General features: G+C 51.4%; 1 long non-coding RNA gene across 2 annotated transcripts; it reads left to right on the top strand.

The window, feature by feature from the left end:
* Positions 1-195: 195 nt before the first annotated feature.
* LOC132325555 (uncharacterized) lies at positions 196-13,613 on the top strand. 2 transcript variants are annotated; one of them, XR_009485981.1, is made up of 2 exons: positions 196-11,207; positions 13,138-13,613. It is a non-coding gene; the product is annotated as an uncharacterized LOC132325555 (long non-coding RNA). The 2 variants fall into 2 exon arrangements; XR_009485980.1 differs by having other exon boundaries at positions 196-11,579.
* The last annotated feature ends 1,270 nt before the right edge of the window (positions 13,614-14,883 follow it).

Below are 14,883 nucleotides of genomic sequence, written 5' to 3'. Positions count from 1 at the left end.
GCCCTGCCCTGCTGCGGGGCCGCCGCGCGCGCTCTGCCGCGGGGGCGGCGCGCACGTGGGGGCGGTGCGCGGGGCCGGGGCGGGGCCCGGCCGTGGCGTCACCCGCCCGCGCGCCAGGGCGCCCTCCCGCGGCGCGGGGACAGCGCGGGAGCGGGGACAGCGCCCGGGCCCCATCGCCCAGGTCCCCATCGCCCAGGTCCCCATCGCCCAGGTCCCCATCGCCCGCCCCGGTCCCCATCGCCCGCCCCGGGCCCCATCGCCTGCCCGGGTCCCATCGCCCGCCCGGGTCCCCACTGCCCGGGTCCCCATCGCCCGCCCCGGCCGGGGCACCGCGACCGCTCCGCTTCCCCGCGTGCCTTGGGTCGGGTGCGGCTCAGGCGTGCCGGGGTAGCGGGCGCGGAGGAACCGCAGCGTGAAATCTCCGGGGGGAGACTTTTGTATGTTTTGTTTTTCTTCAATGTCAGATATACAGGGAAGAATTTTTTGACTGAAGGGGTGGTAAGCACTGGCACAGGTTGTCCAGAGAAGCCGTGGAGCCCCATCCCTGCCTCGTCCCTCATCCCAAGGCCAGGTGGGACAGGTTTCTGAGCAGCCTACTCTGGTGGGTGGCATCCCTGCCGCTGGAATGGGAGTTGGAACTAGACAGCCTTTAAATGTCCATTCCAACCTAAACCATTCCATGACTCTACGAACACATAGAACATTCTCTGTGGTGGAGGAATTTCTCAGGGGACAGACACATCCCTCCATGGAGGAGGATTAGCTGGATGCTGAGGGTGGCCACAGCACAGACAGTGCCCTCACTGTCCATCTTGCAGCATCTGAGCACGGTGACAGTCACAGTGTCCATTGACAGCTGTGGCAAGTGATGGAAACAGGTCCAGGTTTGTCCAGGGCGTCAGGGGAAAGAGGAGATGGGGCCAGTCAGGACTGGAAAGGATACAACCTGCATCAAAGGTCCTTACAGGAAATGGGAACTGAGGTGAGACTTCAGCATTGTTCTAAAGTCTGAGCAGGAGACCAGGGCACCCCCAGGTATGGCTGATCAGGGCCTTCAGAGTTTACAAGTTCTGCAAATCGAGGCTATTTATGACTCTTCACATTGCTGGTTGTCTATTGAGAAAAACATTCAAACACCTGATTTTCAAAGCCTGCAGAAATCCTGGTGACCAACAGTCACCTTCTGGGGATGCCCTGAAGGCAGATGAACCAAGGGAGGGTTTCAGTGCCATGCCACAAGAAACAGTAAAGAACTAATAAAATCCCATCTAAAAAAAGGGGAGTGGTGGGGGGGAACGTGGTGCCCTTTCTCCAAAGAGGCATGGATTACATCCAAACCCTTCTGAAGCTCACAAGAAGCCTCATTCTGATTCCAGGGAGTTTTCAGTCCAGCTAGAAGGCTCTTCTCTCAGACAAAGTGTAGTTTTTCTCCCCACACTTTCTCCATCTCTAATGCTGGAAGGGAGCTGGAGAGGAGTAATGACCCTTGGGAGCCTGGGAATGAGTCAGGAGAGCTTCCCTCCCAGAGCTGGGGTGGTGGTGGCCGGACTGCTGTTCCCAGGGGGGGAATAAGAGCGAGTGTGTCGCATGTGCAGGGAGGAGATGTTCCTCCACAGCTGGCTGTGCTGCTGTGCAAGTGCTGCAGAGCCCTGTTTTGGGCTTTGCCTTCCCTCGGGGCCCCCAAACCCGGGAACAACGTGCTCTTCCCAGGAGGTCAGCGAAGGGGAGCCTCATCCCAAAGAGAGATCAAAATGCAAACCAAGACACAGCAAAGTTCTTCAAAAGCAATGGGATGCCCATCGCTGCTCTAAATTCAAAATAAATTGGGCAAATAATAGGCAATAACATGACTGGGTTAACATCAGGCTTGTGGATGGTGAAGCGAATTTTAATTTTAAAAATGTGTAGCTCTCTGATGAAATACAGGGCAGATCTTGGTGCAGGACTAAGTGGCCTGGTTGTGTCTGGGCTGGAAGAGGGTTTGAAATGCCCCAACAGCACCAACCCATGCCGGGTCCATCAGCACCGTGAAGGGCAGTGTTCAGATTGTATTAGGCAAAAGCAGAAAAATAATCATCTGGAGGACAGGGTGACTCAGGGGATTGGCAATAAGATGGATCATGTTACTGCTTTGGAATGGATTCCAATTAGTTGCATCCGCTTTTAATTATTATTATTTATACAGAACCTAAAGGCAGTCCAGAGATTATCCAAAAATGCACAGGCTGATCTGCAAATCCCCCGTCCCTCCCCCCCTCAGAGCCCTTGCAATGACAAACCCCAGTCACGCTGCCTGGACTGGTTCATACTGGCTGAGATGTAAATTACTTGTTAGTGACCAGCTTGCTGCTTCTCCACTTTTGACACTCTTCAAGGGGAAAATAGGGAACGGGTGACTGAGGCTGGAGTTTCGTGTGAAGTGTTTTTGTTGGAAGCAGCAGCAGCTCAAGAAGTTCCTCCTCGCCTCCCTGCATTCGGTTCCTTTTTCCCCCTTGTGCCACCCCATGAGTCATGCAAATACACCCAGGTCAGTGAACTGGTAACTTTGAAAAACAAGGAGGGTTTTTTTAATCAGAGTAGGTGAAACTCACTGCTCATGTTGACCAAAGACTGCTGGGTCTTTGCTCAGCTGGTGGTAGGAGTCTGAGTAGGCATCCACTGACCTCGTTTGCCACCAGAAATTATCATCTCTCCAACAGCAAGGTCTCTTGTCTTGTGAGGAAAGCCAGTGCTCCTGCTTAGTCACCTGAGGCTTATTCAAGCCTATTCATGAAATGGGAGGAATTGTCTTGCCAAGAGAAGTTATTTGGGAAATTTTGAAGAATATGCCACAGAACTATAGAATCAGAGAATAGTTTGGGTTGGAAAGGTCCTTAAAAATCATCTCCTTCCAACCCCCTGCCATGGTCAGGAACAGCTTCCACTAGACCAGATTGCTCAGGACCCTATCCAGCCAGGCCTGGAACCCTTCTGAGGACGGGGCACCATCACTTGTTTCACCCTGTAGAAAGCAGAAACATTCCAGGAAGTGATTTCTCATCCCCGACCTGCACTAGAAGACGCCAGGCTAATGGGGCAGACATAATTTCCTTTCAGACTGCCTCATTCTCTGTACATGGACCATTGCTTCCACATCTCCCATAGAAACAGAACATTTCTGTGTTGGTGTTGTTGTTATGGGAAAGTAGCTGCTGCATGGGAAAATTTGTGACTCCAGTTCATATAGAAACCACAATTACAACTTGCATTAACATGAATTGGGAAGTTAAGTCAACAAAGACCATAGACTTCCCTGGGTGAAGGAAGGGAGAGTCTAGGTGGGCGTTCTCACCCCATTGACCCTCCCTATGATCTCCAGGAAACTGGGAAGGGAAATGTCTACCAAGAGCAGATGTTCCCAGCAGGAATATATAGATATGCACACACACATATATACAAAAGCACAGCCATTTCAAGCCAGGTGTGTTATCACTGATGGATTTCCCACCTCAAGAACCCCATGGGATTTCAGGACCAGGCACCAGGGAGCCAGGGGTGGCAGATGGAGAGTGAAGTGTGGCTCTGTTGGGTGGAGGTTTGGTTGCCATCACACCTGAGTTGATCTCTCTTCTGGAAATGGTGAATGCACAGCTGGAGAGCCTGTTTTCCCAGAGGACTTTAAGAAAGGAGAAGGAGCATCTGATGGCCAGGCTAAGTGCATGACCACCACCTTAGCCCTGTGCCCAGGGCTGTGAGATAACCAGCAGGTGGGATGGGGAGCTGAGGCTGCAGGTGGCCCTGCATCTTCTCCCCGGTGAGATCAGGGGGTGAGGCTCATGAGGCTGGCATCTCACATCCTTCCCAGGTCAGTGACTTGCTGTGAAGAAGTTTCCTTCCTGACCCCCAAGTCATGCAAGTGCTGTCAAGCAGGACAACTTTTATCTGACTGAAAGCCACAGCTGCCTGCACGCCTGGTTTGGTGCATGTGGAACAAGCCCAGCAGTCACATCTGCACCTCTTCAAGTTAAAATAACGGGGTTATTGTTTTGGGGTTTTATCCCTTTGGAGTCTTGATTTGCAGGAGGTTCTTTGGCTCAGCTGCAGACTGAGGTCTGGATGCAGGAGCCAGAATGCTCTTATTAACCTCAGCAGAAGCACTGGGACTCCGGGTACCTCCTCCAGTGCCCTCATTCACCTCCCTCCCTTCCTCATCCCTTTCCTTCTCCTTGCTGCAAGTGCTCTGGGGCTGAGGCTTGAATGGTGTCTAACAGAGCCAAGCCTTGCTCTCAGCTGGGGTATCTTGATGGTCATGAAGCTGAAATGAAAAATGATGAAGCTGAAATGAAAAATGATGAAGAGCATTTTTATGGATGAACCTGAAAGCCTTGCAATGTCCCTGGGTTTACACTGGAGGAAGTGAAGCAGTGGATTAAGTGTTTCAGCTGTGAGCAGAGCACTGGCAGCAGAGCTCAGAGCCTCATGCTAAGCAGAGGATCACGTGTTGTCTTGCTCCTCTGTGGGCAGCATGACCTAAGTGGGACAGGGAGGTGACAAGAGACGGAACAGTTTGCAGAGCTTTCAGAGAGCCCTGCAAAGCTTACTATGAGTTTCCCAAAGCCAGTTGCTTTCCAGGAAGGACTGTGCACTCTTGCAGGTTCAGCATCAAATACAGATAGCAAACAACCCCCCCTGCAAATCTGTTATTCATGTCAGCTGTGGATGCAAGATCCCCTCTGTGTCAGATTACCCAGCACACGTGATCCTGCCAGCTTTGTGCCTTGTGTCACCTGCAGGGCCATTGGAGTGGCACGGGCAGCCACTGCCTAATCCAGCCTACATCCTCCTGGTACAGAGGAGAACCAGCAAATAACTCTCACCACCTCTGACCCAACAGGCTTCATTGCACTCAGCACAGCACACTGCTTTCTCTGCTCAAGGCAGGCTCTGCAGCCTGCCCCAGGAGAATGTCACTTCCCAAGTGACCATGCTCAGCAGCCCAGCTGCCCCCAGCAGGGCAGATCTCATTGCTGAGTGGTCACAGATAATCTTAGTCACAGTTTAATCAGGTAGTGGTGTTCATGGGGGGAGGATGGTCAGGGTGAGGAGGAGCTCACATGGGGCTCTACTGTGTCTGTACATCTTATTTGATGTATATTGGATACAGAGTTATCCGGGGCAGTTAAGGGTGACAGCAAAGAGATGCAAAGAGCTTAAAATAGTGCCGGACCAGGCGACAACAGCACGCATTAAACTCAAGTGTCCGTGAATAGGAGCAAGGGCTGCTTCCGTGTGAGTTAGTGCCTCCCAAAACCGAGACCCAGAGCCTTTCAGCGGCTCCCACGGGTATCAGGTGACAGCACAGCGAGGAAAGCAAAGCCTCTCCTGCATCCGTGAAGATGATGAGGGGGGGATGGAGGAGACCCTGGATGCGGATGGCTCAGGAGGCAAGTAGCAGGGGGAAATATGAGGCTCAAGTCCAAGATGGCACAGAGAAAACCATCGGGGAAATCAGTAACGCGTCAGCCTCAGCGTAGGTAGGTGACGGAGCCTGGGAACACGCCGGGTCTCTGAGTCACCGGGATTTGTGCAGCCTCAGTCCTGGCAGCGCTGGGTGTTCCCCGCCACGTCGGCTGAGAGTGGCCGGGCAGCCTTTTCTGCGGTGGGAAATGTGCCTGGAGCAGCCTGGGTGTCCTCAGCTCCGCGGGGAGCAGGGCAAGGTGACTTGGAGGTAGCGAGGTGTTCTCATCTCTCCTGGGCTCCTGCATCCAGCACAACTCTTTAAAAGCCCCGCCCAAGCTTGGCAGATTTAAATCACTTCAGGCCATTTAATCATCATGTAAGCAGACCGAGCTTAAGGACTGATTTATAGACTTTGCACTGGTTAGAGTAACCCCTGGTTACTCTAACTGGTGTTAGAGTGGGTTGTACAAGGAGCTGGTTATGCCATGGTAAGCTTTCAGTGGAGATGAAGACCCCGGGAGCAAGGCTTCCAGCAGGAGAGCTCCAGCCTTGCATTACACACCAGTTTAGGAGGAAAGAGGAATCTGCAGGAAGCTCCCTGCAGTCTGGCACTCTCCTGCCTTCACACATTTTAACTGCCTGCAAATCCTCCTCCAGGAAACTGAGAATTAGCCCCGGTGCTAAATGACTTTGGAAGAGAGGATCCTTACTGGGGACTCTTGCTGGAAAAAAATAACAGGGCTGGATGTGTAAAGTAGTGAAGAGGTCGCAGGCCAGCTCCTGGGAAGGACACATCCCTCCCATCCCACCCGCCTCCAGGTCCTTCCTATAAACTGGGCAGTTTTTCTCTTCCCTTAGCAGCTTGCCAGACCCTCTCTGTGATTGTTTTTGCTCTGTTTGCCACCAGTTAAACTCCAGCTGGATGTGAGGGAGAAGGAGGGATAAGTCCCATACCCTGAGCTCAAATCACTTTGATCCATGGTTTAAACACATCAGCTTGAACCAGCCTAGGAGATTGCCAACCCACAGGTCTCACTCCTGTCCTTTCTCCTGCAGGTCCAGGCTACCAGCCCATCCTCCCCTTTATCTTAGCTCTTGTGCTGGGAACTTGGCCCTGAGTTAGCAGAAACCTGTTCCCTTTTTCCACTTGGTTATTTTTGGGCCAGATTAGTAGTTTGGGTGTGTGGAGGCTGCGCAACACCAAAGCTGATGCAAGGGTGATAGGGTGGGGGTGAGGGATGGGTCCAGGCAGCCTGTGGGTGAAAGATAATCAGCATGGGTACAAATGCTACAGCACAGCTGGTTACAAGGTCACCTCGGGTCAGAGGAGAAGCAGAGATGCCATTTGAGGTTACAGTGACAACTGGGGTTAAAGGCCTGAGACTGAGGGAACTGGGCAAGGCTGCTGAGAGGTTCCTGGGACAGCCCCAACAGCATTTTGGGAATGATTACTGTGACATGGTGATGGCTGGGAAGCACCTTGGGAGCACTGTGGTTGCACCAGGCCTTGCTTGCAGCTCATTTCACTCTGAGCCCTGCCCCATCACTGTGGCTGGCTGGGTGGCACTGGGATGGTGGGACCCCAGTGCCACAGCTATGGGATAAGCCTGGTTAGAGGTAGCAGAGGGCTGGACATGAAGCTACCACATTCCTGCTCTTAGCACAGTATTTTCCGTTTCACCTTTGGAAACCTTCTCTTCAAGTCCTGAAGTGTCTGTGGAGCAAATTGTCCTTGAAAATGAGCCAGGACACAGCCCTCAAAGTTCTGGACGCTGCAACTGAGGTAATTCTGTAATAAATGTAACCTTTCTGGCAGCACAAGAGAGCAATTAAGGAGCCTTTAATTTTTAAGGGTCCTCAAAAACATGTCACTAATTTCTAGCCAGAAACACAGGAAAATTTAGTCATACCAGGCTGGATACGCAAGGAACTCTCCTGCTCTACAAGCCTTCCACGTCTGTCTCTGCCCTCCATCCCTCACACTCTGCCTCAGCCATCCTCCCCCTGCTTCCCTCCCCAGCTATCCTTCCCCAGTTGTGAAAAAAAGAAACTTAACCAAACAGTGCTCCACTGGAGGGAAGGGAGGCAAGGGAAACAGGAAAGCAGATAATGTAACAACAAACAGCAACCCCATCCAAAGTACACAGAGGCGTGTTCATCTTTCCCTTTCTTTTTGCTTTTCCATGGCCCCTAGGAAAACCAGCTACTGCCTCCATCCTGCAGTCTCCCACTGTGCCAGTTCTGGTCTCAAGCTGCAGACTGTGCATTTCTCCCAGGCATCAGCTGTTCTTCCATCCATCCATCCATCCATCCATCCATCCATCCATCCATCCATCCATCCATCCATCCATCCATCCATCCAACCCCACTAGCCACTACTCATCAGTGATGCCCTTAGTAGGAGCCCCATGTTGTCCTCTCTCAGAATAAGACTCAGTCAATAGAGTCAAAACCCAAGGGCAGCCATTTTTGATGCACAATTGCTGATACTGGTGATGCTGAGCCCAGGTCTAAAGGTCACGGAGTGAGAGCAGTTTAACCCACAAACTTGTAGACCTTTGGTTTCCATCACCAGGCTCACCTTGTGCGCGAGCAGGAGTGGAAGAGGACTGACTCAGACTCACAGAATCAGTGGGGTTGGAAAAGACCTCTGAGATCATCGAGCCCAACCCATGACCAAACACCACCTTGTTAACCAGACCATAGCACTCAGTGCCATGTCCCATCTTTCCTTAACCATCTCCAGGGACAGTGACTCCACCGCCTCCCAGGGCAATCCATTCCAATGTTTAACAACCCTTTTCATGAAGAATTTCCTCCTGATGTCCAACCTGAACCTCCCCTAGTCCAGCTTGAGGCTCATCCTCTTGTTAGTTCCCTGGGAGACAAGGCTGACCCACCTTGCTGCAACCTTTGCAGGTAGCTGCAGAGAGCAGGGGTGAGGATCAGGGGCGTGGGGAGGTGGCTCTGGCTGCCTGGCCTGGTCAGTGGCGCAATGCCAGGCGAGGACAAGCTGTTCCCTGGCTCCTTATTGTTACCAGATGAGTGGGGGATGTTTACAATCGCTGGGTTTGGATAATCAAGTTCTGATTGGGACAGAGGAAGGAGAGCTGCCCTCCTCTTCCCTCCTGCACCCCACACCAGGCACTCAGCCCCCTGCCCTCCCGCAGGGCTTTGTTCCTGGGGGTGACGCACGGCAGCCTGGACGTGACTGTGGATCCCACACCCCCACGATGCCCTGCTCTGTCTGGGGTTATTGTGTGATGCCCAGAACAATGTGCTGTGGTTAGGGATGCCTGGGAGAGCGCCGGGAGGCTCCCTGCTCCCCCTCTCCCTGCTAGTGCTGGGGGAGGCAGCTTTTGGCCATCTGGTAGCTGTGGGTTTGGTGGAGGTCCCCCAGCAGGGGAGGAGATGCAATCACCAGTGCTGTTCCTAGAGAGGAAAGCCAGCATTTGGCACTGCTGAGCCACAGATGCACTGTGTGTCTTGGGCATGGGATGGCCTTGGGCACTGTAGGATGACAGGATAGCTCGTGTGGGAAGGGACTGCAGGAGGTCTCCAGCCCAATCTCTTCATCCTGCCAGCTCTGGGGTCAGACCAGGTTGCCTGGGGCTTTAGTGAGTTGGGTCTTAGAAACCTCCAAGGCTGGAGGCAGCACAGCCTTTCTGGGCACCCTGTATCAGTGCTGAACTGCGCTCCTCATAGTGGGAACATTTTTTCTCATATCCAGTCTGAACTCCCTGACTTCAGCTTATGTCCAGTGTCTGTTGAGCTCCCCTTGTGCACCTCTGTGTACAGCTTGATTTCATCATCTCCATATCCTCCTTGCAGGTACCCCAGAGCTTCTCTTCTCCAGCTCTGCATGCTCAGCCTCCCCTCCCAGGCTGTGTGATCCCACAGGGCTGTGTGAGCTCTGATTGTCTTGATGGCCTTTCCCATGTGTGTCCATCTCTCTCGTGCTGGAGGCTGTTGCAATATCCAGTCATGGTGTCAGCAGGGCTGAGCAGAGGGGAGGAGTTGCCTTCCTCTACCTGCTGGAAATGCTCTGCCTAATGCAGCCCGAGGGCCTGTTTGCCTTCTTTGCTGTGATGATGCATTGCTGACTCAATGCCCTTTCTGCACAGCTGCTCCTCCACCAGTCACCCCCAGCCTGTGTTGTAGCCTAGGGGTTGTTTCTTCCCAAACACTGGACTTGGCATTTGCCCTGGATGAAGTCCATGAATATCCTTGCAGTACCAAGTCGAAGAGAGTGAGGAGGCAGCAAATGTCTTGTGGACTTTCCTGAGCCACAGGGACTTTCACTTTGTAATGGTTTGGAAAGTCCCTTCTAGCAGACCATACCCACACCTTAGCGAGGAAAATCTGCTTATTTGGGATGTTGTGATGGCTGGAAGCTCAGGCAGGAATATGGGTCAGTGATACAACCAGGAATCAGAGCCACCCAGTGCCGAGGTGGAGACTTGGGGAACACTGGGGACACAGGGCTTTTCACACCAGTATGTCATTGCAAAACCCTCAGGAGTTAGGGGCTTCTGTGTCCTCCAGGGGCATGGTACTGACAGGAGGGAAGGGGAAATGTGTCCTTCCTGGCTTTGGGAGTCCCTTTGGCTGCCTGGGTGAGATGTCCCTCTGCACACGTTCTGTTCACACAGCTGTTCTGAGTCGGGCATTTGCGCATGGCAGGAGCTGAGCTTTGCATCATTTGGACTTCTTCTTGCTGGTTGTTTCCCTTGTGCCCAGGTCCCCCTGGAGCCAACTCTCAGGCAGTTTGGTGTGGGGCATGTTTGGTCTGGGATTTGTTAATCACCTTCCTTTGCCATGTGTGTCCTTTGGCCAATGAGTGTGTCAGGAGATGAGCATTGCCTTTGGTGGAGAAAAGGCAGAATAATGTTCTTCCCTGATGAATTCCCAGGGAGAGCAGGATCCCTACAGGCCCTCATGAGACCCCATCTGGAGAGCTGTGTCCAGATCTGGGGTCCTCAGAACAAGAAAGACATGGACTTGTTGGAGCAGGTCCAGAGGGGACCACAGAGAAGCTCAAAGGGCTGGAGCCCCTCTCCTTTGCAGACAGACTGGGAGAGTTGAGGTGGATCAGCCTGGAGAAGAGAAGGCTCTGGGAAGACCTTTGAGAGCTTACCAGTAATTGAAGAGAGCTTATAAAAAGTGGGGAGCAGCTTCTTACATGAGTAGATACTGATAGGGCAAAGGGGAATGTTTGTAAACTAAGACACAAGAGTTTTAGTCTAGATGGTAGGAAGAAATTCTTTATTCCAAGGGTGGTGAGGTACTATCACAGATTGTCCAGAGAAGCTTCCCTGGAAGTGTTCAGGGCCAAGTTGGATGGGGCCTGGAGCAACCTGGTCCAGTGGGTGGCATCCCTGCCCATGGCAGAGAGGCTGGAACAAGATGATCTTTAGAGGTTCTTCCAACCCAAACCATTCCATCATTCATGTGAAGTGAGATGTGCAGGAACACGTCATTGCTTTTCTGGGGATGAAGACAAAGACCCCCTTGGCTCCCATTCTTCTCCAGTTTACCACAGCAGCAGTGCAGGGTCTCACCCTGCCATAGAAAGGTCCCTTCCCCAGACCAGAGTATTTATTCCCAGGACTTCCCCGCCCCAGGGCTGCTCATTCATCTCTTGCAGACAGAATGGAGCCTGTCACAAGAGCAGATGCAGAGCAGGCAGAGCTCCCCATGAGACCCTTCACCACCAGAGATGATAAACAGATGGGGAAATCTGCTGGGAAATGCATTGACGTAAGGAGGTGAGAGGCTGGAGCAGTGTCCCCAAGGAGGTGCAAACACGCTGAGAAAGCTGCATGCAGAGCCCGGTGCACAATGGCTCTTTGATTCCCCCAGACGCTGCTAATGGGCCGTTTCCTCTCCCAGCCCTCCCTGTGGATCCGAGATGTCTTGCTGGATGTCTTGCCCTCCCCTTATCTGTCTCCCTGACTTCTCTCTGGGATTTCCTCTGATCAGGCTGCTGGGTCATCCCAGGCTAGTGTCCCTCGTAGGATCCCTCTGTCCTCAGAGCTGCTGTGGCCAGAAGCATTTCTCTTCAGAGGATAACTGCAGCATATGTGAAGGGAGCGTGGAGAAGCCTCAGCCTTCCCATCTGGAGGGAGAATTGGGCTCAGGTACTTCAGGACCTCAGTCTGACCCAACAGCTATCCTTGGACGGGGGTTTTACACCAGGACTGCACCCTGCTGCATCAATCCTTCTTGGAAGGATGAGGCTATCCATGCAATTGCCATCCATGCAATTATTTGTATCATCTATGTGTTACACCTCCCCCTTTCCCTCCAGAAATTAGATGTGGGAGCCCCTGGCAGCCCACTCTCCCAGCCAGGCATCCAGGAGAGCAATGCTGGGACCACCACACTGGGCACAGCAGGGACAGGCACATATCTGAGAAATTCATCCCTACAGCTTCAAGGTGCTGAGCAGGTCTTTATTATCAAATTTTAATTACCGTGGCTGAATTTTAATAGAGCAATTGTGCAATTCCACTTTAGATCCCATCCCCTAGGCCAGGTTGCTCACGTCACACTCCCTGATGCTGCGGCTATGAGTTTTTTTGGCTAATGCAGCAAAAAGTCTTATTGGATTTGGAAATAGAAGAAATTAGTTGCCCTGGGGGAAGGGGAGGCAGAGGGCTGCCTGGCATGCAGAGCTGCCAGGAGGCTCTGACAGCCAGACATATATTGCTGTTTATAATACTTAATAGCGAGCAGCTCTACAAAGTCCTTTCTTTATTCATTTCTCTCCCTAGCACTTCACAGCATGCAATAACTTGGATTTATAAATTAAACATGTTCCTTGTTTTAATACATCATCTACTTCTTATTCCGTAGTCCCATAATGGGATTTTTAATTGCCTGTCATAGAATCGTGCATCCTCCTGGCAGCCTGGGAGAGCGAGTGCAGCCATGAGTTCATTGGCCCATGTTGGCATTAAATGGTGCATTTAAATCTTCACATTAACAAAGGCAGGGAACACGAGCGGGAATGTGGAACAGTCATCATTAAGAAGAATTGTTTTCTGTGGCAGAAAATGAGGAAAACCAGGCCAAAAATACAAACAGATTTTCCCCCTCCCTCCCCCCCTCCCCCCGACTCCCCAAAGGGAAAAGCGTTGCACAGTGTTTTAATTATTGCTGGATTTATTTTCAACTGATGCGTATCCAACAGCTCGAGCCCACATTAGAGTCCAAGGGGCTGAGGCAGGGGCTGGAAGACCCACTCCAGGGGTGGCCACACACACACATTATCTGGTGCCTAAACTGGACCATCCAGCTCCAGACCCCTGTCCTGCTGCATTTGCTGCAGAGCCATGGCTGCCTTTTCCCTGCTCCTGCGCTCAGCAGGGCTCAGATCTGTGCGGCTGGATGAGGCAGTCCAGCCAAGATGTTCCTGCCAGAGCCCAGGAACCCTGGGCAGGAGGGGACGCAGAGGAGGGAGATGGACAATGGGGCACCAGGTACCTCCTGTTGCTGTGTTCAGTCCTGGTGTTGTTTGGAGTAAAAAAAAAAAGTTACCCGTTTTTTCTAAGGTTGCAGATTTCACAGGTTGAGCCAGTTGCTGCCGGGGGGAGTTCGAACTGTTCGTTGTTAGTTTCATGTTGTATTCACCTGTTAATAGTCGGTCGTTAACTCCCTATTGCTGAGAATTCCCTTTTTTTTTTTTTTTGCCAGTACCACCCTGCCTGCTGCCAGGAGGATGGCACATCCCCACGACGGTAAAAGGAGGGGACATCCGAGCTGGAATGCAAATGACCTCGGAGGCAGCACGCAACGGGAAAAGCCCCTCACCAAACCCAGCAAATAAACCCCCAAAAATAACGAGCCAACACAAAATTGACCGATCGAAGTGATGTCGAGACATGAGCAACAGAATCCAGTATCCGCTAAGATCCTTTTTACCCCTCACCCTAACCTCAAAGATGTCAGCTGGACAGAGCACCCCGAATGTCAGGTCGAAAAGAGGGGCATGAGGTGGTCGTATGACAAGGAACGAGTTTCCATCTTTGTCTGTCCTCTAATAGACAAGGCTGCGCTTTATTTACGTTTTCCGTGCTCTTTCTGGAGTGGCAGTGTGGGTGTGGAGCAGGACACGTCGGTTCTCCCCACTTGAGCTGATCACTTTTAATAAAGGCATTAAAAAGGAGAAAGGTCACCTGTCCTGTTTATTTCAGTGTGGCCAGTGAGCCCCATGTGCTGCTCAGATCCCTGCACCCAAAGAGGGTGTGCTGGGGGACAAGGGACAGAAAAAGGCAGATAAAAGGTTAACAGAGATGGAGCTACTGCCCTGATGCAATTTAATGTGATTGCCTCTTGCAACACTTGAATATCTGCTCTTTGTAAGAATTGGCTGCATCCAGGAGCTTTTTATCACAGCTTCCACTTCCTGGCAAAACAAAGTTAAATCCTCCAACCTTTCTACTTTTTTCGTATCTTAATCTTTTTTAATTAATTAACATCTTTGCCAAAGCGTGCCCTAAATAGGAGACTTGGTTCAGCTGAGACCTTATCAGCATGGAGGCAAGCTGAGCAATTACCTCCTCTGGCTTACACACAGCAGTCCAGTATTGCATCCAGAAAGGAGATTTGCTTCTGCTGGTGTTTTCCCAACTGCAGATTTCTCACCCCCATCCTTGGTGAATTGCCATTCCCCTTCCATTTCTGCTGTACTGTCACTGGGTAGGAGGTCCCCAGTGGGTGCACTATGTGTTTGATATGCTCCTGTCAAAGCCATAGTTTGTGTTGATATTTACTGGATTTCAACTGATTCAAGACAGGCTTTTTCTCCAGTTTTTCTAGGTAATTTTGAATTCTCATCCAATCCTCCCAGGTGCTTGACATCCAGCACAACGTGCATATTTTAGAAAAGCATTCCCTGGGCCATGGCTTGAGTCAGTGAATGAAAATGCTGAACCTTTATGCCTGATCCAGGAAGACCCTGCTCAAAATCTCCTCCCTGTGTGACTGAAAACTATCTGCAGTGACTCCAGCTGTATTTTATTAAATTGTCCCTAAATTCACTTTCTCATATTTCCTTAATTTAAGAGAATTGGTAAAATGTCAGATGGGACTATCTCAAAAGCTTGGCTTAAATCATGGCACATTTCAGCTGCCCAAGAGAGAACCAGAGTTGAACATTGCTCTAGCTTGGGGAATTTATTTTTGACAATTTCATCTTCTCTTCTTATTCCTATGTTCTCCTCTGGCTTTGTATCAGCTGTTTGTTTAATAATTTGTTCTGGGTCTTTTCCAAGACTCAGAGCTAGGCTCCAGATGTATAAATCCTGCTTTATAAAAGGAGATATGTGCCTGCTGGTTTCTGCTCCATAGGGTATTTCCTAGCCCAGGGCATCTGGGAAGAACATCCCAACTTCTTCCACTGCTCACCTCCCACGGGATCATCCTCTGCTTGTGCTGACT

This window comes from Haemorhous mexicanus, chromosome 3 (assembly GCF_027477595.1).
Source record: "Haemorhous mexicanus isolate bHaeMex1 chromosome 3, bHaeMex1.pri, whole genome shotgun sequence".
Lineage (NCBI taxonomy): Eukaryota > Metazoa > Chordata > Aves > Passeriformes > Fringillidae > Haemorhous > Haemorhous mexicanus.
The sequence above is the reverse complement of the archived record's forward strand: the minus strand, read 5'-3'. Positions and strand labels throughout refer to the sequence as shown.